Here is a 25,205-nt window from a genome sequence, read left to right as displayed (position 1 = left end):
GACAGAATCAAGGGAAGCAGGATACTAATTGTTTTTCCAATATTTTAAAATACGGGACTCTTTACTTCTGCAGTTTTACCTGGCCCTCTCTGAGGACAAGAATCAAATGTTCTCCATAGCCCCTACCAAAGTTTTAGGAGTGTAGTACCCAGTGGATCCAAGTAAAGTCTCAGTTTGTAAAAAACCAGAAACAAGAACAAAAGAATTAGTTGTTGGAAAAATAAATTTAAAAAATTAAAAAACAAAAACAAAAGCTCAAGCAAAAGAACTATTTAGTGAGATGTTGAGAAAGTCAGAGGGAGAATAGAACCACACTTCAACTTCAAAAGACAATTCAAAGAAAACAGGGATCTACTAAGGTCTGTGCATTAGCAAAGAGAGATCATACACAATTCACTACACTGAGAGGTGTAGATTTGAACACCTTCAAACCCTGTCTTCCTGGTTCCTCCAAATAAGCTTTTTCTGCCTCTGTTTCTTATTTGGAAAAGAGCTGTTTATGAGCTGTGATGGATAGCATCATCCTTAAATCAGCTGCTCTTGGGCTGTTTTCTTGTAGTTCAAAATGATAGTACTACAGGGAAAGAAAGAAAGAAAAACTGAAAATTCAGAACTCAACATAAATAAGCATGACAACTTTGAAAGTAACACACAGATTTTTATGACCTTTCTTAATCTGCACCTTTTCTCACTGTCTCCCCCGTCCTCTGCCTCTCTTTTAATCTCTTTCTTTCTCAATCTTTTTCTCTCTCTCTCTTTTTTTAATCAACTCCAGTTCTTTAAGCGCTCATGATTTTATTCGCATGCATAATTCTAACACATGTAGATGTCACAATTCTTAGATGTCTTAATCTGTAAGAGTTTCTGCGATTGAAAAATGCATCATCCTGAGGCTCACCTTAGAAGCAATAAAGAAATCAGCATTATTGCTTATTTCAATAAATTATTCAAGAAACCACTGTTTCTTTGTTTGTTGAATCACACTCAACCTTCACTGTAATTCTCCTTTGTGGTAATGGATTCTGTAGACTACCTCCCCATGGAGTATGGGAAGTCCTGATCCAAAGATATCCAAATGGAGATAACCTAAGAATTTTTACTATCTTGCCCCCCTACCCAACCTTATTCCCTGGCCATCCTGGCAATCTGGCTTTACACCCATATCCCACCTATCCTCACTTTGTATAATACTGACAATGATGATACATATATAGAACAAGGACAACCCATTGCTTAGGGTATAATCCTTCCCAATGAGCAACAAGTTAAAATGAAGGATAAAGGCATACAACAACCCCCATTGACTTCCTCTAACACAGAGGCCATTGTTGGCACCTACTTTACACAAGCCATACAAGTAAATAGACCCATTACTACAATATAAATAGGAAATGTCTTGTAGGGACTTATAGATATGAAAGCTGACCAGACTGTTATATCTGCTGATCAATGGTGGCCTATCACAGATGCAGAAGTCAAGATAACAGGATACCAAGGTATGGTTGCACTCCCTAAAATGGAAAAAAAGAGGGAAGACAGGACATATTGGGCCATTTATACTTTAAGGGCTACATTTGAATTTAATCAGGATTTGGGTATTGTTCTCACAATAATTTTTTTAAAGGGGCCATTGCACAAGTCATGGCTATCACTAACCCCAAAAATGTCATGGAAATCCAACAGTCCTGTATGAGTGGAACAATGGCCCCTCTCTATTGAAAAGCTAGCTGCCTTAAAAGAAACAGTAGAAGAACAATTGAAATTGGGTCATATAGAAGAGACCCAGTGCCCATGGAAGGATCTAGTCTTTGTTATGAAAAAGATATCAGGAAAGTGGAGAATGTTAACTGATCTATGGCAAGTTAACAATATGTTGAAAGAAATGGGCCCTTTACAATTGGGCTTACTTTCCTCTAAAATGATTCCCAGACAGTATCCTTTATGAATCATAGATATCAAAGACTGTTTTACTCCATACCTTTGCATCCTGAGGAGCGGAAATATTTTGCTTTTTCAGTTCCTACTGTGAACTTTTAAGGACCAATGCATAGATATCAGTGGAAGGTGCTGTCCCAAAGAATGAAGAATTTTATAAGTGGCCTTAAAGGAACTGAGATGATACTCTGATGCTTATGTGCTGCATTATATCGATGAAATTCTTTGCAGCTATCCTATCTCCAAATTATTAGAACAAATATTGAAGGTTATGACAAAGGCATTACATGCCTTGGGGCTTAGATTAGCCCCAGATAAGATTCAAAAATCAATATTCAGGATTTGAAGTGAGTCAAGACACTATCATGCAAGACATTATCAGAGATAAGACTAAATCACATAAATACATTAAATGCCTTTTAGAAGATGATAGGGGATATACAATGGTTGAGGCCCATGAATCATTATTCCTAATACTCATGCAGCCCTTATATGAAATAGTGAAAGGTGACCCTTGCTTGTCCTCATTTAGGCAATGATCCTGAGAGGCCATAACTAGCATTCAGGGGATCATAAGGTTATATAAGCTGGAAGGTGAAATATTCATAAACCCATTGAAGCTTCTGTGTTTCTTACTCTAGAACAACCGTTAGGAGTAATACATCAAGGAGATAATATTATTGAGTGAATATATATGTCAAAAATTAAGAAGATGATAGAACCTTACTTTAACTTAAATGAGATTATTAGGAAAGTGCTAGACTACATCTTATAAATAAGTGGCAGAAAGGGGGGAATCTGGATCAACCTAGATAAGAGCTGATGGAGTTCTCATTGGCTCAGAATGAGTTATGGACCAAACAGCTGAAAGTAGGTGAGATTAAAGCAGGGAGAGTCCTCACCTAAGTGAAGTTCTGTGAAAGCTGGCTCTGGATTATTCCCAAATTTACCAAATTTACCCCTGTAGCTGGCCCCAGTATTTTCACAGATACAAGGGTTCATAAGGCAGCTATTTTATTCTCTGCCATGCATATTAAGATTGTATATTCTACTCCTTATGCTTCCACTCAAAAGAATGAGCTGTATGCTATTATGCAGGCTCTTATGTTTGAACTCCCTATAAATATTATATCTGATAGCTGTGAGGGTTGTACAAAGAATAGGAAACAGCAAGCATAAAAGAAAGTCTGTCAGAAATCACTAGACTTTTTAAACTGGCTCAAAACACAATCCAAAAATGTGTTAATCCCTTTTTTATTACACATGTGAGATCTCATACTGATGAACAAGGACCCATATTTGAGGGTAACAAGGGAGTTGATGCATCCCTAGAAACATATACAGTCATCATCCCATTAGGATGGGCCCATGCTGATTATATTTCTATGAAATCTCTTAAAAAGTTATATAAAGAAGGAAAAAGCAAGACAAATAGTGGAAAGATGCACTGTTTATGTCTCTTATCAATCCTCACCCCTTCAGAAAGATGTTAACCCATGAGGGGATAAACCTAATAATATTTGGCAAATGGACATTTCACATTACAAAAAGCCCAAAATACTTGTTACAGTGGAGACTTATTCAGGATTTACTATGGCTACTTTACAGAGAGGAGAGGCTGCCCCTCATGTTATCCATCATCTGTATCATAGTTTTTCAATAGCGGCGTTGCCAAGAAACATAAAACTGACAACAGGCTGTCCTACATGTTCAAGATTGTTCAGCAGTTTCTTCTCAATCATGGCATATGTCATATATTTGGAATACCATATAACCTCACAGGTCAAGCCATTGTGGAATGTACATATCAGACTATAAAAACATTCCTTCCAAAACAAAAGGGGGGAGTCTAGGTGCCCCGAGTGACACAAGGGGATATAGACAAAGTCATATATACTATAAATTATTGAAAATGTGACTCCCAAGAACTGAGTCTGGTAATGAAATTTTATACTTCACAAAGCACAATATCTCTATTAAATGATTCTTAAATCTATTTTTCATACTAACCTCTCTTCTGGCCTTCAGTTTCAGATTGCCAACTGACTATTGGGCATTTTGAAGTAGATGTTCCCCTAGACACCTTAAACTCAACATATCCAAAATTGAACTCGTTATTCTTGCCTTCCCCAAACTTTCCCCTCTTCCTTTTAAATTATTATCAAAGGCACCATCATCCTTTTAGTCATCCACATTTATAATCTAAGTGTGTCATTTCTGACTTTTCACTCTTACTCCCCCTGTCCCATCTGTTGCCACATATGTCAATTTTGCCTTGACATTAAAAATATTTGTCCCATCCCCCTTCTCTCCTCTGATACTTTCCTGTAGCATCTTGCCTTTATCTTTTGGAGAATGACTTGATCTTCAATATTTGTGTTAGTTACTTATAAAAATTTAGTATCAATCTTTTAATAGTTTTCCCCCAATTGACCATTTCCTTTCCTATCCATCCATATTGCATTCATTATATTCACGCAAAAAACATTCAATTTGGCATAATTGAAATTATTGTTGTCCTTTATTCTTGAAGAAGACCAAAATGGCATCCCTATGTTACGGTGTGTCTGGCTACAGATGATCAGATCAGTGTGACCTTGGAATGCTCTACCACAGGTCAGGCACAAATGGTCCATATGAACATTTAGAGTAGTCTCTAAATTTGTACATCTTCCATTTCTTTCAAGCTATTGCAATTCTGCTTTACTCATAGAGCACAGCATCTTCTCTGAACAAGGCACACCATGCTGGATGGTGCTGTGCCAGTGTCTCCCATGTCTTGCAATCAATTCTAAAATTCTTAAGAGAGAGCTTGAGAGTCCTTGTATTGCTTTTTCTGACCACCATCTAAATGTTTGTTTTAAATTAGTTCTTCGTAAAATAGCTTTTTTGACAAGTATACATTTGACATGCAAACAATGTGACCAGCACAACAAGGCTATGCTCTCTGGAGTAGAGTTTGAATGCTTGGTAGTTTAGTTCAAGAGAGGACCTCAGTATCTGGTACCTTGCCAGACAATCTTCAGAATCTTCTTAAGAAAAATCAAATGGAAGCAATTCGGTACAATTATCTGCTGTTTGTGTTAATTTTGTTCTAACAATCTGAATCTGTGTTTTCATTATATAATCTATACCTTTTTTTTTTACCTTTACAATAGTCAGAAGTAAGAAATGTGTTTTTTATCTCTTTTTACAAATATCAACAGAGCTTCAGGGTTAAATCATTTGTCTATGACTATATAATTATTTAGTGGCAAAACAAAGACTAAAATCCATGTATTTTGTCCCCTAGACCATTTTGCCTATTACTAAAGGGTCACTGAAGACTGGGGCGGGAGGGGGGATGCTATAAAGTTCTCAGGGGCTAATCACCATCTCATGAAACATGGTATATTATCCTGTTATTTCTGAAGAAGTAGCAGGTACTTATGATGAAGTACTTTATGAGAGGAGAGCAGTTCAGAATACAAAATTTCACAACAGATGTCATTATACTCACAAGGGCCCTTTATTCACAGGCAAAAATCAAAATGATTTACCAATGGAGGAGACTTTTTAAAGGTCAGAGGCTGAAAGGAAGGAATGGCCAGATGTTAGAGAGTTAGAAGGAGTTAGGGAGGTTCCTAGTTAAGAACAAACTCACATGTGCCTTATTTCTAGGTGAGCAACTGCATGACAGTTGAATATGCCTTAGATATGCTTACAAGACAATCCCAGGAATTTGACTTTGCTTTGCCTAAACAAGAGGACTCAATTTAAAATCCACTATTCAATCACTCTGCCCATTTTATATTTCTACTAAAAGAAATGTCCAGTCTACTTCACTCCAGATATCACAGTACCTTTTAAAAACTATAAAGGGAGGTGGAGAGAGTGGAAAGTGGTGAAGGCAAAAGGTGAAGAGAGAGACAGAGAGGGAGAGAAAAAGAAATAGGGGGAGGGACAGAAAGAGAGTAATTTAAGACATCATTCTGCATTCTAATTTCATGTTGACTGAAAAAACATTTCAATTCTTATCTTTAACTGTTTTGTTCCCTTTTCAAACAGGTGAACAAAGTCTTAAGGTATGTTTATTTTTAGATCCTCATTTCCCTCAGAGATTACCCATGAATTTGCTGGAGCAGATATAATTAGTTATTCCCAAAACCCATCAACAAATTTAAGTTCAGTATTGTTTTTTCTTATTTCTCACTGGGTCCTTATAATCACTATCATGAAAATAAAGTTACTACAAAAGCTACTACAAAAGGTCTTAACAAAAGCTCCTTGAGAATAAGTATCATTTCATTTTTTTATTTATATCTCCAGCACCTAGCTCAGTGCCTGACAGATAATAGCTTCTTAATTGATTGGCCTATTGAATCTAAGATCTTAGATGATGTACAGTTAGAGAAGGCATCCTAAATGCTCATGAGAACTATTTGTGTTCGCCTATGGCAGAGAATTCTGAGTAAAAATTGGTCTGATCAGCCATCATCCGACACACTGTAACTCCACTCTAACATAGTGATGTCATTTTGGTCGCCCTTGAGAACAAAGGATAACAACTGTAGATTAAAAAAACAGCATGATATGATCAGTGAAAAGATAACTGAACTAGAAGACTGGGATTCAAATTATTGCCCTGTCACTACTAGCTAGGTGACTTTGAATGAGTCATATAACCCAAAGTTTTATCATTTATGAAATGGAGATAATATGACTTTATCTACACACACACACACACATACACACACACACACACACACACACACACACACACACCAGAGTTTTTGTAATAATCAAATGAGTTAATGAATAATGAAAACTTTTTAACAATAAAGAATTTATACAAATGACACTTTTTATTATTACTTAAAATCAGTTTTGAGGAGCAGATATGGGCAAAAGCATTTTACACCTTCATGCTCATTTAAGGTATGAGTCATTCCTCTGGACTTTCCAGTGAAATAAGAAACATAAGCAAGACTGACAATGGGATCATTCAGAAAAGATAATAAATAATTCTTAACAGCCAACTAAGTGCCCATTTGTTGTAGAAAATGGAGTATAGAGTAAAAGGTTGCAAAATTCAGGCCATAATCTTTGTTTTTGAAAAGCCATTATATGTCTGCATGGAATAAAAAATGTGATAGGGTTATAAATGATGATCTGGTAATGAATTCAACTGAAGTAAAATCTCATCAATCATTTTCCCTTTTTCTAAATAGTTTAATATGAAATTAGAAATCTATAAAATTGATTAGATATACATTTTTAATCATTTATATGTTTAGAAGAATTTTGATATAGAATTAATAAATATAATTTTATCTTTCATCAATAAATATAAATATCTAAATGCATAGGGAAGAAGTAAAAGAAAAACAAAGAGGAAAAGTGGATTGTAAACAACTGCATATGTACCTACGAATATATTATTTAAAAATGCGTTTGTTAAAAATATGTTGATTTTAATAAAGATGTCCACAAAATCACCTTGCTTGTATTCTGTGGCTCCTTCTGAATTTTTCCCCCAGTATATTTATCAAAGTTTTGCTATTGTTCTTATAATTTACATTGATGTAGTCATCATATAGATTACCCTTTTTATTCTACTTTTTTTCATTCCAGTCTTTTATTGTAACTTGATATTTTTCTTTTCTTTTGATACAATAAAATTCCATTGCAATTATAATAGTCCCCTGCCAAATATAATGGTGGGGAAGAAGTTATAATTGCTCTTGCTCCATGGCACTACATACATTTGGATTATTTTCCTCACCTATGTAAGTATTCCCATGTAAGCATTCTAAAATATTTTGTATCTCTAGAGGAAACAGAGCAATGAAACTATTTGATTTTCAGAGTACTGGCAAAGTACCAGGCTGTGCTTCTTACATATTTATATACCATAATTTGTTCAGTTATCCTCCAACATAGTCTCCTAGTTTGTTATGAGGCTGGGTTTTTTTCTTTGGTTTTTGTTCGTTTGTTTTTTTTTTTTTTCTAGTCCACATGCCACTGTTAGGAATATTTTTGGGTAACTGGGTCCCTTGTTCCTAGAATATAAAATACAATTAAAATAATATATCATTTGAAAAGATTAGAGAAGGGTCTTTGAACTTATTTTTTTAATTTTGATAAATATTTTACAATTAGAAATTTTCTATAATGGATTTTTATAGATTTCTATGTATTTTGTTTTATATATCTAAAAACATTCTACAAGGAAGAAATTCAAAGATTTCACCAGACTACCAGATTCCCACAAAAATAAAAAGACTAAGAAGTCCAGGTTCATAGGTACATAACTATAGTGATAAAGCAAGTTATAAAAATAAACTCATAGGTACTTAAAAAAAAGAAACTATTTTATGAAATAAGGCTTTGAGATTGTTCCCTTCATGTCATAAACTTATAGATGCTTATGTGATAAATAATAAGTCATACACATGGAATTTATGGGCATCAAATCCACCTAGAATTTATTCTACAATTGAGTCTGGAAATTAGCTTTCATTTTCATTGTAAATGACCATTAGTACTCTGTAATTAAAGTAATTATTAAAATTTAGGCCTTGTTGCTAGTTTAATCCTCTTAAATTGCTACTTAGCACCTCCAGCACCAGAGGCAATCATCATTTTCACCCTTTCCTGCTAAATTCAGGGCTTCATAAAATTTGAAGAGCAAAGTGTCAAATAACCACTATTCTATTTATAATTTTACCTCCTTATAAAATGATTTATTGTACAAATGACTACTTATTTCTCTAGGAACCAAATGATAGTTTGAATACGTTAAAATTATCTTCACTTTCAATTTCCTTCCGTGTAGCAATAAAGACATTTTAATAGGTTTTCCAGATAATGCTACTAACCCACTGTTGGAAGGGATCATAAGGTACAGGATCATAAATTTAGATGAAAGGGACATTCAAAATCATCTCTTTTAATCTCCTTATTTTTGGATTGAATTTAGAGCTATTTTACCAGTAATGGTGATGGATCTGCAGCAAATGGATGATGAGTAGCATAGTGGAAAAATTTTTAAAAATCTGAAAGCATAGGTATGAAAAATGGTCCCACCTATTAACAAACAGATTGCCCAGATTAGCAGGATATCTAAAGAGAATATCTAAATAGACATATTTAAGGAAAAGGAATTGAATAGTTCATAAATGTGCTTCCTAAGAATAAAGCACAGAAACTAGATAGATTTACAAGTGAATTTTATAAAACATTTAAGGATCAACTAATCCCAATAGTAAATAAATCATCTCAAATAATAGGCTAAAGAAAGGATTAGAATTTCTTTTCCTGAGGCAATTGGAGTAAAGTAACTCACCCAGGGTCATACAGCTAGGAAGTGCTAAGTGTTTGAAGTCAAATTTGAACATAAGTCCTCCTGATTTGAGGGCTGGTGCTCTATCCACTGGACCACCTAGCTGCCCCAAGATTAGAATTCTTAATGTAACAGCATTTTGAAGTAATTCAAGGAAATTCCAATAGACTTGTGATAGAAAGTACCACCCACATCCAGAGAGAGAATTATGAAGACTGAAAATGTATCACAACATAGTATTTTCACCTTTTTTTTTTTTTTTTTTTTTTTTTTGCTGCTTGCTTTCTTGTTTTTTTTTTTCTTTTTTACCCTCATGTTTTTGGGGTTTTTTTCCCCTTTTGATCTGATTTTTTTAGACAAAATGTGGAAATGACAGATATGGAAATATAGTTAAAGAACTGTATGTATTTAATCTGTACTGGATTGCTTATTGTCTGGGGGAGGGAAAAAGAAGGGGAGAAAAATTTGGAACACAAGATTTTGTAAAAGTGACTATTGGAAACTATCTTTGCATGCATTTGGTGAAAATTTCATTAAAAAATACAATTACTTAAAAATGAACAAATAATAGTATTGTTCATAGATGGAATCACCTTGGAAAATATTTATATGGTGACAAACAGTACAGTCTAAGTAAATAAACACATAGTAGAAGCTTAATATTAAATAAACACATAGTAGAAACTTAATAAATGGTTGTTGAATAAATATGACTAAAACCAGAGAGAGAGAAAAGTAAATAAACACATAGTAGAAGCTTAATATTAAATAAACACATAGTAGAAACTTAATAAATGGTTGTTGAATAAATATGACTAAAACCAGAGAGAGAGAAAAAAAAAATAGAGAGAAAATGGTGTTGCTACTTATTAAAGGGTTTATCATCAGAAAGCCTACTTCTAATGTCAATTGTGTTAGTTAGTTGCCTAATGGTAACGTTATTTCTTAGTATCAGTTTCCTCATTTGTTAAAAAAAAAAAAAAGTGGGGAGAGGGGTTTGGATTGGGTCAAAATCCTCTTATCTATTCATTGATTTATTTTCTCTGTCACACTCATGACCTGAATTTGTGATACAAATGCCCAGGTTTTGAGAAATAAAACTGAGAGAGGATACCTGATCTACAATCATTACCTTAGCTTCCTTAATGCTATGTTGTAAATAACTGAGCTTTCCTTCAAAATAAAGAAAGTGTTCATTGGCAATAAATGTGACAACTACCTGACATTTGATTTCAGGGTATTATAAGGGATACAGGAGAAATTGCAATTGTATACATGTCCTATAGTGCCATAAGCTATTTTAGCAATCACTGAATTAATACTTTGAGAAATTTCTTCACATTTAACTATTATTTATCATAAGTCATACTTAGGGCCTTAACTAATAATTCTGAAGGAATTGAGACCCAGAGATCTTAGGCCCATCATAAGATTATAGATATAGAATTGAAAGAAATCTTAGATATTCTAATCCAGCTCCTTCATCTACAGATTAGAAAACTGAAGCAATTTGCCCAGAATCAAGCAATTAATAAATGTCTGAAGTACAATTGGAACCCAGGCCTTTTTGATTCCAAGTTGAACCCTCTCTCTGCTACACTATTCTATATTTTTTCTTGTATTCCCAGGGTCACACAGATAGTAAGCAGAATGAGTTTCTTTGTTCCTGAAATCAACATTCTTCCTTCCATTCCAACACCCTCAGTAAAGGGGCAGAAGAGGGGCAGAAGGACCCATGTGGGGTACTTGCATTTAATCCTTCATTCTAGGAAGGAGATGAAGGCAAAAGAGATGAAGAAGCCCACAGATCATTGCCATATAGAGTGGTAATAGGAAAGCCCCTGGAAAAAGGAGGTTTGTATCAAATTTAGATCCACTTCTCTTTATAGAGATGAATGTAACTGCAAAATGTAACCTTTCTTCTATCCTTTCTAATCTTAGTGTTCTGAGGTATAAAGTATCTCTGAGGGGCATGAAACCAGCAACAAGTACTCAGAATCTGATTAAAATGTAATTGGGAGAAGATCAGCAAAAGAAAATGACTCATTGAGACATCATCAGTCAAACAAAACAAAAATAAATTTAAAAAAATATGAAAATGTAAAATACCTCATTAGAAAAACAACTGATCTGGGAAATAGATCAAAGAGAGACAATCTAAGAATTATTGGACTCCCTGAAAACCACACTGTAAAAAGATCTTAGACAACATATTTTGAGAAATCATCAAGAAAATAAAAGGGAGGGAAATACAGTTAGTAATTTTATCTGCGAATGGGAATGGGATGAACTCTTCCTTAAAATGGAAGCAGATTATCAGAATGGATTAAAAGCCAGAATCCTACAGTATATAAGAAACACATTTAAAATAGAGTGATACATATAGAATAAAGGTCAAAGGCTGGAACAGAACCTATTATGCTTCAGCTTAAGTAAAAAAGCAGGGATAGCCATCCTTATCTCAGATCAAGCAAAAGCAAAAACAGATCAAATGAAAAGAGGTAAGGAGGAAACTACACCTTGCTAAAGGATATTGTAGATAATGAGGTATTGATATTACCTAAACATATATGTACCAAGTAGTACAGCATCTAAGTTCCTAGAGAAGAAGAGAGCTACAAGAAGAGACAGTAAAATTATAGTAGTGGGGAATCTCAATTTTCCTCTATCAGAACAAGATAAATCAAACCATAAAATAAATATCAAGTGCTCATCAGTCAAACAAAACAAAAATAAATTTTAAAAAATATGAAAATGTAAAATACCTCATTAGAAAAACAACTGATCTGGGAAAAGATCTTAGACAACATATTTTGAGAAATCATCAAGAAAATAAAAGGGAGGTGATCATATGGTTCTTATTAATTTGATTATTAATATGGTCAATTATATTAATAGTTTTCCTAATATTAAACCAGCCCTGCATTCCTGGAATAAATCCTACTTGATCATAGTGTATTATCTTGGAGATGATTTTCTGAAGTCTTTTTGCTAATATCTTATTTAAGATTTTAGCATCAATATTCATTAAGGAGATTGGTCTATAATTTTCTTTCTCAGTTTTCGATCTACCATATTAATAATCAAATTAATAAGAACCATATGATCATCTCAATAGATGCAGAAAAAGCATTTGACAAAATCCAACATCCATTCCTACTAAAAACTCTTGAGAGTATAGGAATAATCAGGAGTATATATTTAAGACCGTCAGTAAGCATAATATGCAATAGAAATAAACTGCAACCTTTCCCAGTAAGATCAGGAGTGAAACAAGGTTGCCCACTATCACCATTACTATTCAATATTTCAGCAAAGTGGCAGGATACAAAATAAATCCACATAAATCCTCGGCATTTTTATATATCACTAACAAAATGCAACAGCAAGAGATACAAAGAGAAATTCCATTCCAAACAAATGTTGAGAGTATAAAATATTTGGGAATCCATCTACCAAAGAAAAGTCAGGAATTATATGAGAAAAATTACAAAACACTTGCCACAAAAATAAAATCAGATTTAAATAATTGGAAAGACATTCAGTGCTCCTGGATAGGCCGAGCGAATATAATAAAGATGACAATACTCCCCAAACTAATCTATTTATTTAGTGCTATACCAATCAGACTCCCAAGAAACTATTTTAATGACCTAGAAAAAATAACAACAAAATTCATATGGAAGAATAAAAGGTCAAGAATTGCAAGGGAACTAATGAAAAAAAAACTCAGAGGAAGGTGGTCTAAGTGTACCTGATCTAAAGCTATATTATATAGCAGCAGTCACCAAAACCATTTGGTATTGGCTAAGAAATAGACCAGTAGATCAGTGGAACAGATTAGATACAAAGGACAAAAAAGGGTACATCTATAGCAATCTAATCTTTGACAAACCCAAAGATTCCAACATTAGGGATAAAAATTCATTATTCGGAAAAAAACTGTTGGGAAAACTGGAAATTAGTATGGCAGAAATTAGATATAGATGCACACTTAACACCATATACCAAGATAAGATCAAAATGGGTCCATGATTTAGGCATAAAGAATGAGATCATAAATAGATTAGAGGAACAGAGGATAATCTACCTCTCAGACTTGTGGAGGAGGAAGGAATTTATGACCAGAGGAGAACTAGAGATCATTATTGATCACAAAATAGAAGATTTTGATTACATCAAACTAAAAAGTTTCTGTACAAATAATACTAATGCAAACAAGATTAGAAGGGAAGTAACAAATTGGGAAAATATTTTTAAAAACAAAGGTTCTGACAAAGGTCTCATTTCCAAAATATATAGAGAACTGACCATAATTTATAAGAAACCGAACCATTTTCCAATTGATAAATGGTCAAAGGATATGAACAGACAATTCTCAGAGGAAGAAATTGAAACTATATCCACTCACATGAAAGAGTGTTCCAAATCACTACTGATCAGAGAAATGCAAATTAAGACCACTCTGAGATACCACTACACACCTGTCAGATTGGCTAAGATGACAGGAACAAATAATGACAAATGTTGGAGGGGATGTGGGGAAATTGGGACACTAATACATTGCTGGTGGAGTTGTGAAAGAATCCAGCCATTCTGGAGAGCAATCTGGAATTATGCCCAAAAAGTTATCAAACTGTGCATACCCTTTGACCCAGCAGCGCTACTACTGGGATTATATCCCAAAGAAATACTAAAGAGCAGAAAGAAACATATATGTGCCAAAATGTTTGTGGCAGCTCTTTTTGTTGTAGCTAGAAACTGGAAGATGAATGGATGTCCATCAGTTGGAGAATGGTTGGGTAAATTGTGGTATATGAAGGTTATGGAATATTATTGCTCTGTAAGAAATGACCAGCAGGAGGAATACAGAGAGGCATGGAGAGACTTAAATCAACTGATGCTGAGTGAAATGAGCAGAACCAGAAGATCACTGTACACTTCAACAACAATACTGTATGAGGATGTATTCTGATGGAAGTGGAAATCTTCAACATAAAGAAGATCCAACTCACTTCCAGTTGATCAATGATGGACAGAGGTAGCTACACCCAGAGAAGAAACACAGGGAGGGGAATGTAAATTGTTAGCACTAATATCTGTCTGCCCAGGTTACACCTACCTTCGGATTCTAATGTTTATTGTGCAACAAGAAAATGATATTCACACACATGTATTGTACCTAGACTATATTGTAACACATGTAAAATGTATGGTATTGCCTGTCGTCGGGGAGAGGGAATAGAGGGAGGGGGGGTAATTTGGAAAAATGAATACAAGGGATAATATTATAAAATATATATATATATATATAATAAAAAAATAAATAAATAAATAAATAATAAAATTTTAACTCAGAAAAAAAAAAAAAAGAAATTAGAATCAGGCAATCTATACCTTTATCTTATATTTAAACATCAATAAGTTTGTGCTTTCCTTATTCACATTTTGTAAAGGGAAAATGAACACATTTTTTAAAAAATAGATAAATGATTAAGTGAAAAATAAAAGGATGGAAAATGTTAAAAAAAAAAAAAAAAAGGGAGGGAAATACAGTTAGTAATTTTATCTGCGAATGGGAATGGGATGAACTCTTCCTTAAAATGGAAGCAGATTATCAGAATGGATTAAAAGCCAGAATCCTACAGTATATAAGAAACACATTTAAAATAGAGTGATACATATAGAATAAAGGTCAAAGGCTGGAACAGAACCTATTATGCTTCAGCTTAAGTAAAAAAGCAGGGATAGCCATCCTTATCTCAGATCAAGCAAAAGCAAAAATAGATCAAATGAAAAGAGGTAAGGAGGAAACTACACCTTGCTAAAGGATATTGTAGATAATGAGGTATTGATATTACCTAAACATATATGTACCAAGTGGTACAGCATCTAAGTTCCTAGAGAAGAAGAGAGCTACAAGAAGAGACAGTAATATTATAGTAGTGGGGAATCTCAATTTTCCTCTATCAGAACAAGATAAATCAAACCATAAAATAAATATCAAGTGCTCATAGGTAGGCCAAGGTAATATAATAAAACTGGCAGTTCTACCTAAATTAATCTATTTATTCAGTGTCATACCAATCAAGCTCCCAAGAAAGTATTTTACAGAGCTAGAAAAAAAAATAACAACAAATTTCATCTGGAAGAACAAAACATCAAGAATTTCAAAGGAATTAATGAAAAAATGCAAGTGAAGGTAGCCTAGCTGTACCAGACCTAAAATTATATTACAAAGCTGTGGTCTCAAAACCATTTGGTACTGGCTAAGAAATAAAGTAGTCTATCAGTGGAAGAGGTTAGTTTCACAAGGGACAGTAGTCAATGACTATAGTAATGAAGTGTTTGATAAACCCAAAGACCCCAGCTTCTGAGATAAGAACTCACTATTTGACAAACATTGCTGAGAAAATTGGAAATTTGTATGGCAGAAACTAGGCATTGACACACACTTAACACCCTATAAGTAAATTAAAAGAACTTAAGTGGGCACCTAGGTAGCACAGTGGATAGAGCAGAAGTCAGGAGGGGCTGAGTTCAAATCCAGCCTCAGACATTTAACACTTCCTAGCTGTGTGACCCTGGGCAAGTCATTTAATTCCAATTGCCTTATCAAAAAATAAAATAAAATAACATAAGGTAGTCTACCTCTCAAATTTGTGGAGAAGGAAGGAATTTGTGGCAAAAAAGAACTAGAATACATTATGGAATGCAACGGATAATTTTGATTATATTGTTAAAAAAAAAACTTTTGTATAAATAAAACCAATATAGAGGTTAGAAGGGAAGTAATAAACTGGGGGAAAAACTTTTATATTCAAGAGTTCTGATAAATGCCTCATTTTCAAAATATATAGAGAATTGACTCAAATATATAAGAATACAAGCCAGTCTCCAAATGATAAATAGTCAAAGGATAAGAATAGGCAATTTTCAGATGAAGAAATTAAAACCATTTCTAGTCATATGGAAAGATGCTCTAAATAATTATTGATCAGAGAAATGAAAAGTAAGAAAACTTTGAGGTACCACTACATACCTCTCAGATTGGCTAAAATAACAGGAAAAGAAAATGATGAATGTTGGAGGGAATATGGGAAAACTGGGACACTAATACATTGTTAGTGGAGTTGTGAATTGATCCAATCAACACGGAGAGCAGTATGAAACTAGTTCAAAGGGCTGTCAAACTGTGTATACCATTTGATCCAGCAGTGTCTTTTACTGGGCCTGTATCCTGAAGAGATCATAAAAAAGGGAAAAGTACACATATGTGCAAAAATGTTTGTAGCAGCCCTTTTTGTACTGGCAAGGAACTGGAAACTGAATGGATGCCCATCAGTTGGAGAATGACTGAATAAGTTATGATATATGAATGTTATGAAATATTGTCAGTAGTGTGATTTCAGAGAGGTCTGGAAAGATTTACATGAACTGATGCTGAGTGAAGTGAGTAGAACTAGGAAAACATTGTACACAGCAACAGCAAGATTATATGATGATCAGTTCTGAGCGATGGTGGCTCTTTTCAACAGTGAGGTGATTCAGGCCAGTTTCATTGTTTTGTGATGGAGAGAACCATCCACACTCAGAGAGAGGATTGTGGGGATGAATGTGAATCACAATTCAGTGGGGGGGTTTTGCTTTTGTTTGCTTGCATTTTATGTTTTCTTATTTTTTTCTTTTTGATCTGATTTTTCTAGTGCAGCATGATAATTGTAGAAATGTATAAAGAAAAATTGCACGTTTAATATATATTGGATTATTTGCCATCTAGAGGAGAGGGTGGGGAGAAGGGATGAAGAAAAAATTTGGAAGACGAGGTTTTGCAAGGATGAATATTAAAAATTACCTATGCATTTGTTTTGAAAATAAAGATTTAATTTAAAAAGTGTAAAAAAATAAATTTCCCCTATAAATCAAAAATAATGTAATTAGGAACTATTTAGAAAAATAAATAAAAACACAATACAATGTCAATAATGTTAATGCATGATTTTTAAATCAATATATATACCTGCAGAGATCCTTATATCTAGTTTAGTGATTTGAACCCACTGGGGTATTACATGAACTGCCTTTGCCAAAACTTTCAAAATATTTAGCCCATTGAAATCATCCCCCTGATTCTGTTAGAAACATCACTACAATTTATTTAAATTATTAAATCAATTTATTTAATCAAATTATTTGATTAATAATAATAATAAATCAAATTATTTAAAGGAATATTTGAGGAAGGTGTGCCCCCAAACTGTGGCAAGACCCACACCAAACCATACTTTCCACAGAAGTATCAAAGAATCACAATACTAGAATGGACAGAGAGGAAGCCCAAACCCTCAATTTGGAACCTGCAGGAAAAGTCCCAGTGATGAGCCTCATTTAAATCTGTATGATATTTTACATTTTTTAATCTACAAATTCAAAAACATTTCTAGAATTTTACTAGATATCCCTCATCTACTTACCTTCCTAAGTATCTTAAGTAAAGACATGTTCTCTAAGTGGGTTGTTTTTTTTTCCCCCTTAAAAATATGTAATAGTATCTAAAATCCTTTAACTCTTGATTTTGTTGTTAAAGATCCCCTTTTAAACAGGAAGGAAAAAAATGTCAAGTGATCTAGAGCTTTCTCACTTTTCTCTGTTACTTCATATTCCTTTAAGGAATAATTCAATTTTATATCAAATGAAAAACTTATCTAAAGGGGCTGAAGAGATCTAGAGGTGAGCTGATTGAGCCCTTTCAATAGCTGCACAGTAAACACAGTTCTAGAGAGATTCCCACATTGGGATTGTTTAAGCATAACAGGGTACTGTAGGATGGTTCATAGGTTCATAGGTTTACTCATTGGCACTTTTATCAGCCTCTCTGCATTCTTCCACAGTGAATCAAAAAATGTTTGAAATATTAAACAGAGGAGGGATGAAGTTGATAAAGCCCGTTTTGTGTTCAGCAATATACCTTGTTTATTTTTAAAGGTAGTGATAGAGGAAAGGCAGCCTGAGCTAGCAGGTAGAGAACTGGTTCTTATCGAATTTCAATTCTTATTTCATTAAACTCTTAGTAGTTAGATATTGTTAATCAGTCAATCAGGCTTGCAAAATTTATTTTGAATAGCATTTTTTCCAATTACATGTGAAGATAATTTTTAACATTCCTTTTTTTATAAAATTTTGAAATCCAAATTTTCTTCCTTTTTTCCCTTTCCTCCTCCATCCCTAAGACAGTAAACAATTTGATATAGGTTATACATGTAGTGATTCTTTCTTCATATCTATCATATATGCCTCCTCCTCTCCTTTGACACTGCCCACCATCTTGGTAGAAGCTCTCATTACCTCATCTGAACTATTTCAATAGCCTGCTGATCAGTCTTCCTTTCTCAATTTTTTACCCTATCCCAGTCTATCTTCCAGTGATATGTCAAATTAAGCTCTTTAAATTTCAGATCAGATTATAAATGTCTGACCCTATTTAATAAACTCCAGTGCTTCACTATTAACCCCAGAATAAAATATGTAATCTTCTATTGGGCTTTTTAAATCCTGCCTAGCCTAATTTCTTCCAACCTTTCCCGTTTTCCTACTTTTTATCCCATTCCACATACTTTGTGATCAAGAGACACTGGATTCCTTGCTGCTTTTGAACAAGACATTCCCATGTGCTGACCTTATGCCTTGTCACTAGCTGACTCCCATATCTGGAATTCTCCCTTTTCTCATTTCTTTCACTAGATTTCTTGGGTTCTTTCAAGGTCAGCTAAAATCTCATCTTCTTCAAGATGCCTTCCCCTTTAAGACTTAATTCTTTCCTCTTAGATTGTCTCTATTCTGTATATGTTTTAGAATTTTATAAGAGCTTTTTAAGAACAGAAGAAATTTTTTAATCCCTCTTCCAAACTCCAGTCATACTTTTCAAACTTCTAAACAGCACCACACTTTATTTTTTTTATTTTCCTTAAGCATGCCTTTTTAAAATTTTAGCTTTTTTATTTACAAGACATGTGAAATGCAAACATTTTAGTAGTTTGACAAACCTCATATGGAAATGATTATAATCTCAGATTGAAAAACAAAATATTTACTTTCTTTATCTTAAAGCAATGTGGAAGTGGCAAAATATAACGTTGATAAGATATTGTAACTTGTTGATATGATATGAAACACTATGTCATACCATATCAACTTTACCTTAGTAAAAGATATCTGTTGAATATAAAGAACAGACATGATTATAATAGCATCAATATCAGTCCATCAGTCCCAAGTCCAAGGACCCAAAATGATTTAGCATATGTATAAATAAAATTAAAATTAATTAAAAGCAACATTGACAAAATGTGTGGGAGGCCACTTTTATGCTTCTTACCATTGCAACAGTTGAATGTATGTACTTTTCTCTATTCTGTTCCTTTAGCTCACACTCCCAAGAAATCCAGAAGAACTATAGCCTAGGCTGTATCAAGTTTGAAGTAAGCTAATCTTTGAATATGAGAACAAAATACAAGCAAAGGAAAGCAAAACAAAACAAAATACTTTCAGTCTTATTTATTGTTAGCTGATAATACTACTTTTCTGTAGATTTAGAGCAGAAAAGTTTATGGAGAAAAAAGAAAACATGCTTAAAAGTGTTTAAATAGTTGAAGAAGGAAAATTGCATCTTCAGACTTGTATATTATTCCTCATTGAGGATCCAACCAGCTTCTTATTATCCAAGACTCCCAAAACATCTTGGATCCAAAATCATCATGTTGAACTTTCACCTGGTTCGTCCACTCTTTTTAAGATTCCCCTCATTTGTAGGGTCTGTGAATCCACCAGCCGCTTATGTCAGATGTAAGGGCAGAAACTGAGCTTTGAGTTCTCAATATGTATGCTTGTTCACTGAAAGACAACAGGGCCTCACACTTGGGTATCCATTAGGAATAAACTGCCGTGACTTGTAATTCATTGAAGGCTTGTTTTCCTTTTCAGTACTTTATTCATCTCCTCAGTCTAGTCTTCTTTAGGTTATGGTGATCCAGAGGTATTCATGAAGAAATTTACAAACACATTTTAACAGGATTAAAACACCCATAAATAAATAGACAAAAGTCAGGGCCAGAACAAAGCCTGCCCATTCTTCTTGTCTTTTTTCTTTCATGTTTCTGTTACAAGCATATACATCTAGAATTCATTATTTAGGAGTCAAAACTCAGTCTTGAAGACAGAAATTGTAGATGCTTCAGACACTGCTTGATAGTTAACCTGTTGCCACCTGTCTTTTTTTTCTTTATTTTCTCTGGAGAGTTCCTCAAAAATCAACTGCTTATAAAAAACAGGCAAGACTTCAGTTTCCCCATCTGAGTACTTATCTAACAACCACAAAAGAATAAGAACAGTAATAGTAATTGGATTTTATGTAGCATTAAGTATATGGCAAGCACTATTCTAAGTACTATGCAAATATTTTCTCATTTGATTTGGTGTTAGTTTCTTTTATTTCCCAATTGGGAAGATGTTTGTAATTTCCATGGATCATATGGCCAAAGCCCTATCTGAGGTTTTTATATAAAACTCATCTAGGCAATTTCTGGCCTCAGATGACTACATTCTTTTTTTATTAATTTTATAATTATAAAAAAATTGACAGTGCATATGCATGAGTAATTTTTTTTATAACATTGTCACTTGTATTCATTTTTCCAATTTTTCCCTCCCTCCCCTAGAGGACAGGCAATCCCATACATTTTACATGTGAATAACTACATTCTAATAAGGAATTAGAAACATAAAAAAGGCCCTAGAAGGAGGAATGAAGAGGGTGACCAATGTGAGGCATGACTGAGTTATGGAGAAAGTGGAAAAAATCTAGAGTTAGGTTTGTTATTAAAGAAGCTTGACTTCTATAAAAATGGTCACACAGGTCACATAACAGAAGAAATATTTGAACCTGGGTATTCTCATTATAAACAATACTTTAAACCTTCTCACCATGCTTTTATTATGAACTTTAGAGGCAGTGTCCTCTGAAAGGGATGAGAAACCAAGTAAGAAACTGGGGTTACAGGGCTGGAGTCCCAAGACAGGTGTCTATATCTTGGAGATTTCCTAAAAACAGGCAGAGAACAGCCTGACAGAGCAATTCCAACAGAATAAGGAATTTCTAAGCTAAAATATCAAATAGTTATCCCACATCGTATTACATCCCACATGTAAGTTCCCATACATCCATAACATACATCTATAACAGCAATAATTGCACAATTTAGCAATTTCCATCCGAAATCTTAAACACACACCTTATCTCTCTATTCCATACAAACCGAAGCAGGAAAGTCTGAATAAAAAACCTTACCTTTGTGATTCCACCCCAATGTGCTGGTTTCGTTTCCATTGCTCTGTGACCTCAGGAAAGTTGTAGTCATCTCATTTCTAAATTTTTGGAGACATTTTAATTATGCTTTCAGGAGAAACAAGGTAGAAGCTCATCCATTAATTCAATCTCCTAACTGGAAGTGAATAATTTCAGAGCTTAACTGAAAAGAAAACCACACGTTTATTTGAAACTACTTTGGGTGTCCCTTACTAAGAAGGGACTTTCTGTTGGAATACATGGGAACCACCCAACAGTGGCTGTTGAAGATCCAAGCCAGAATGGATCTCCTCTTGTGAAGGGATGAAACAAGGAGACTGAGACAGTTGCTGTTCTCCTACATCTCTGACTGAGAGGCTATTGCATTGTCTCACCTCCCTTCTCTTCCCTTTGCCTCCAACTTATCTGCTTCCCAGTCCCCAACACCTGTGTCAGCAAAGCTTGCTCTGCAACTCCTTCAAATGCTATGATCCACAGCTAGGGAAGCTTTCAGGGAATTAACCTGTCCCTTAACAGTTCCCCGGTTTGTTTGTTTTTGGTTTGTTTGTTTGTTTTTTCTGTTCTTCTGTTATTCTATATGGTCTACAAACTTTCAAACTGAGAAGAGGACTGTGGTCAGAACAAGCATTTAAGTGTCTCATCAGTCTCCTGCTGTGGCCCTTTGAGGGATTGGCCCATTTAATTACCCCAAATAAAAAAATTCTTACTGGGACTCTTCTTCCTTAATTCTGGAAAGATCCTTCTCATGAACAGCTCTGGTTCTTCTTGTGATTCTTGCCCCATGTTCAGATGCCATATGTTGGACTACACACAAGAGCTTCTGGAATACACAGGAGTCACCTGACAGTGGCTGCTGGAGACCCAACCCAGAATGGATCTCCTCTTGTGAGGGGATGAAACAAAGAGACTGAGACAGTTGCTGTTCCATGACATCTCTGACTGAGAGGCTGTTGCATTGTCTCACCTCCCTCCTTTTCCCTCTGCCCCCAATTTATCTCATTCCCAGTCCCCAACACCTGTGTCAGCAAAGGTTGCCCTACAACTCCTTCAGCTGCTATGATCCACAGCTGGGGAGGCTCTTGGGGAATTGACCTGGGTTTTGGGTTTTTTTTTTGCTGTTATTCCCCCTCCTGCCTCCTGCCTCACCCCCCCAACCACATGGTCCCCACACTGAGGAACGCAAGGGGCACTATCACTTCTGGATGAGTGTAGCAGGTGTTGATCTTGTGAAATGTCACGGAGGCAAACTTTCAAACTGAGAAGAGGACTGGGGTTAGAACCAGCATTTAAGTATCACATCAGTCTCCTGGCATTTTCTTTTATGTGTTGACCCATTTAATTACTCCAAATAAAAATTTCTTACTGGGGTTCTTCTTCCTTAATTCTGGAAGGATCCTTCTCATGAACAGCTCTGGATTTTCTTGTAATTCTTGCCCCAGGTTCAGATGCCATATGTTGGACTACACGGGAGAGCTGCTGGAATAATCATCATGTTGAACTTTCACCTGATTCATTCCCTCTTTTTAAGATTCCCCTCATTCGTAGTGCCTGTGAATCCACCAGCCTCTTATGTCAGATGTAAGGACAGAAACTAAGCTTTGGGTTCTCAATCTGGGTTTGCATTCCTGCAGAAGCCCACCCCACTATGTGTGCTTGTTCACTGAAAGACTACAGGGACTCACACTTAGGAAGAAACTATAATATAATATATAATATATATTATATATAATATATATTATATATAAATATATAATAATAATAATATATATAATATATATATTATAATATAATATAATAATATAATAATATATATTATATATAAATATATAATATAATAAACTTAGGAATAAACTGAAGGCTTGTTTTCCTTTTCAGTACATTATGCACAATCTCCTCAGTCCAGTTTTCTTAAGGTTATGATGATCCATGAAGAAATTTACAAACACATTTAACAGGATTAAAATACCCATAAATAAAAAGACAAAAATCAAGGCCAGAACAAAGGCTGCCCATTCTTCTTGTCTTTTTTCTTTCATGTTTCTGCTACAAGCATATACATCTAGAATTCATCATTTAGGAGTCAAAACTCATGGTCTTGAAGACAGAAACTGTAGATGTTTCAGACACTTCCTGATAGTTAACCTGTTGCCACCTGTCTCTTTTTTTCTTTATTTTCTCTGGAGAGTTCCTCAAAAATCAACTGCCTCATAAAAAAACAGGCAAGACTTCAGTTTCCCCATCTGAGTACTTATCTAACAACCACAAAAGAATAAGAACAGTAATAATAATTGGATTTTATGTAGCATTAAGTATATGGCAAGCACTATTCTAAGTACTTTGCAAATATTTTCTCATTTGATTTGCTGTTAGTTTCTTTTATTTCCAAATTGGGAAGATGTTTGTAATTTCCATGGACCATATGGCCAAAGCCCTTTCTGGGTTTTTATATAAACCTCATAGAGGCAATTTCTGGCCTCAGATAACTACATTCTAATAAGGAATGTAAAACATACAAAAGGCCCTAGAAGGAGGAGTGGATAGGGTGACCAATGTGAGCCAAACAGTTATGGAGAAAGTGAAAAAAATCTAGAGTTAGGTTTATTGATGAAGAAACTTGACTTCTATAGAAATGGTCACACAGGTCACAAATAACAGAAGGATTTGAACCTAGGTATTCTCAATTTAAACAACATGTTATACCTTCTCACCATGCTTTCTATCTCAGACAACCTTCTTTTAATAATTTTATAAAAGGAAAAAACGATATTCATATTGGTTGCCTCAGACAAGATCACGAAGCTACTAAGTTTCAGAGTTGGAATTAGTACATAGTGCTTCCAATTTCAAGAATCTTTGCATTGAAGATTTCTTCATAAAAATTTTGTTATTGTTGGACTGGATCTATTCTTCCCTTCTGTAACTACAATTCATCCCCTTTATTTGTTGTAAGTATTCGATAGTTTTGGTGTGTGTGTGTGTGTGTGTGTGTGTGTGTGTGTGTGTGTGTGTGTGTGTGTGTGTGTGAAAGAGAGAAAGAAACAGAGAAACATAAAAGAGAGAGAGAGAAAGAAGAGAGAGAGAGAGATTGGAAGAGGAAGTTTTGAAAACTTATAAATTTGATAAGTTGTATGGATAGATGAGAATATAAAATATTTTAACAATGTTGTCTTTATGCAGGAAGTCATAATCAGTGACTAAACTAAAGAAATGAATATGAGAAAAGATTCTTTTTAGTTAAAATCCAGAACAAAGCTTGAAAATCCAGGCTAGATTAAAAAAAAAAAAAACTCAAGGTGTGCTCAGCTGCTCCTCCTTATCTCCATCCTCCAAGGATATTGTTTGATTTCACATCCCTCTATTCTTGGTAACCTGCAAAAGTTTCTCAAGTAGCTCCCAAATGCATTTTAAAAAATTATTTTGACTCATAATCATTATTAATTAGTAATTTTGATAGGTGTATCATCACCAATCAATAAAAATAGTGGCTGATATTTTCTACATGGAACAAATTTCAAGCCTTTGATGACACTCTTGAAATCCCATGAAGTTAACACTACTTGTCTTATTACTGAAAGGATAGTCACA

General features: G+C 34.3%; 1 long non-coding RNA gene across 3 annotated transcripts; it reads right to left on the bottom strand.

Annotated features, from left to right (window-relative positions):
• Nucleotides 1–439: 439 nt before the first annotated feature.
• LOC141559421 (uncharacterized) lies at nucleotides 440–23,092 on the bottom strand. 3 transcript variants are annotated; one of them, XR_012487403.1, is made up of 5 exons: nucleotides 22,984–23,092; nucleotides 22,328–22,440; nucleotides 21,603–21,679; nucleotides 1,427–1,511; nucleotides 440–574 (listed from the first exon to the last, which is right to left on the bottom strand). It is a non-coding gene; the product is annotated as an uncharacterized LOC141559421 (long non-coding RNA). The 3 variants fall into 3 exon arrangements; XR_012487402.1 differs by lacking the exon at nucleotides 22,984–23,092 and having other exon boundaries at nucleotides 22,328–22,529; XR_012487404.1 differs by lacking the exons at nucleotides 440–574; nucleotides 1,427–1,511; nucleotides 22,984–23,092 and adding an exon at nucleotides 20,076–20,619 and having other exon boundaries at nucleotides 22,328–22,529.
• Between the last annotated feature and the right edge of the window lie 2,113 nt (nucleotides 23,093–25,205).

This window comes from Sminthopsis crassicaudata, chromosome 3, assembly GCF_048593235.1.
Source record: "Sminthopsis crassicaudata isolate SCR6 chromosome 3, ASM4859323v1, whole genome shotgun sequence".
Classification (NCBI taxonomy): Eukaryota; Metazoa; Chordata; class Mammalia; order Dasyuromorphia; family Dasyuridae; genus Sminthopsis; species Sminthopsis crassicaudata.
Note: the sequence above shows the minus strand (reverse complement) of the source record. Positions and strands in the feature narration are given on the sequence as shown.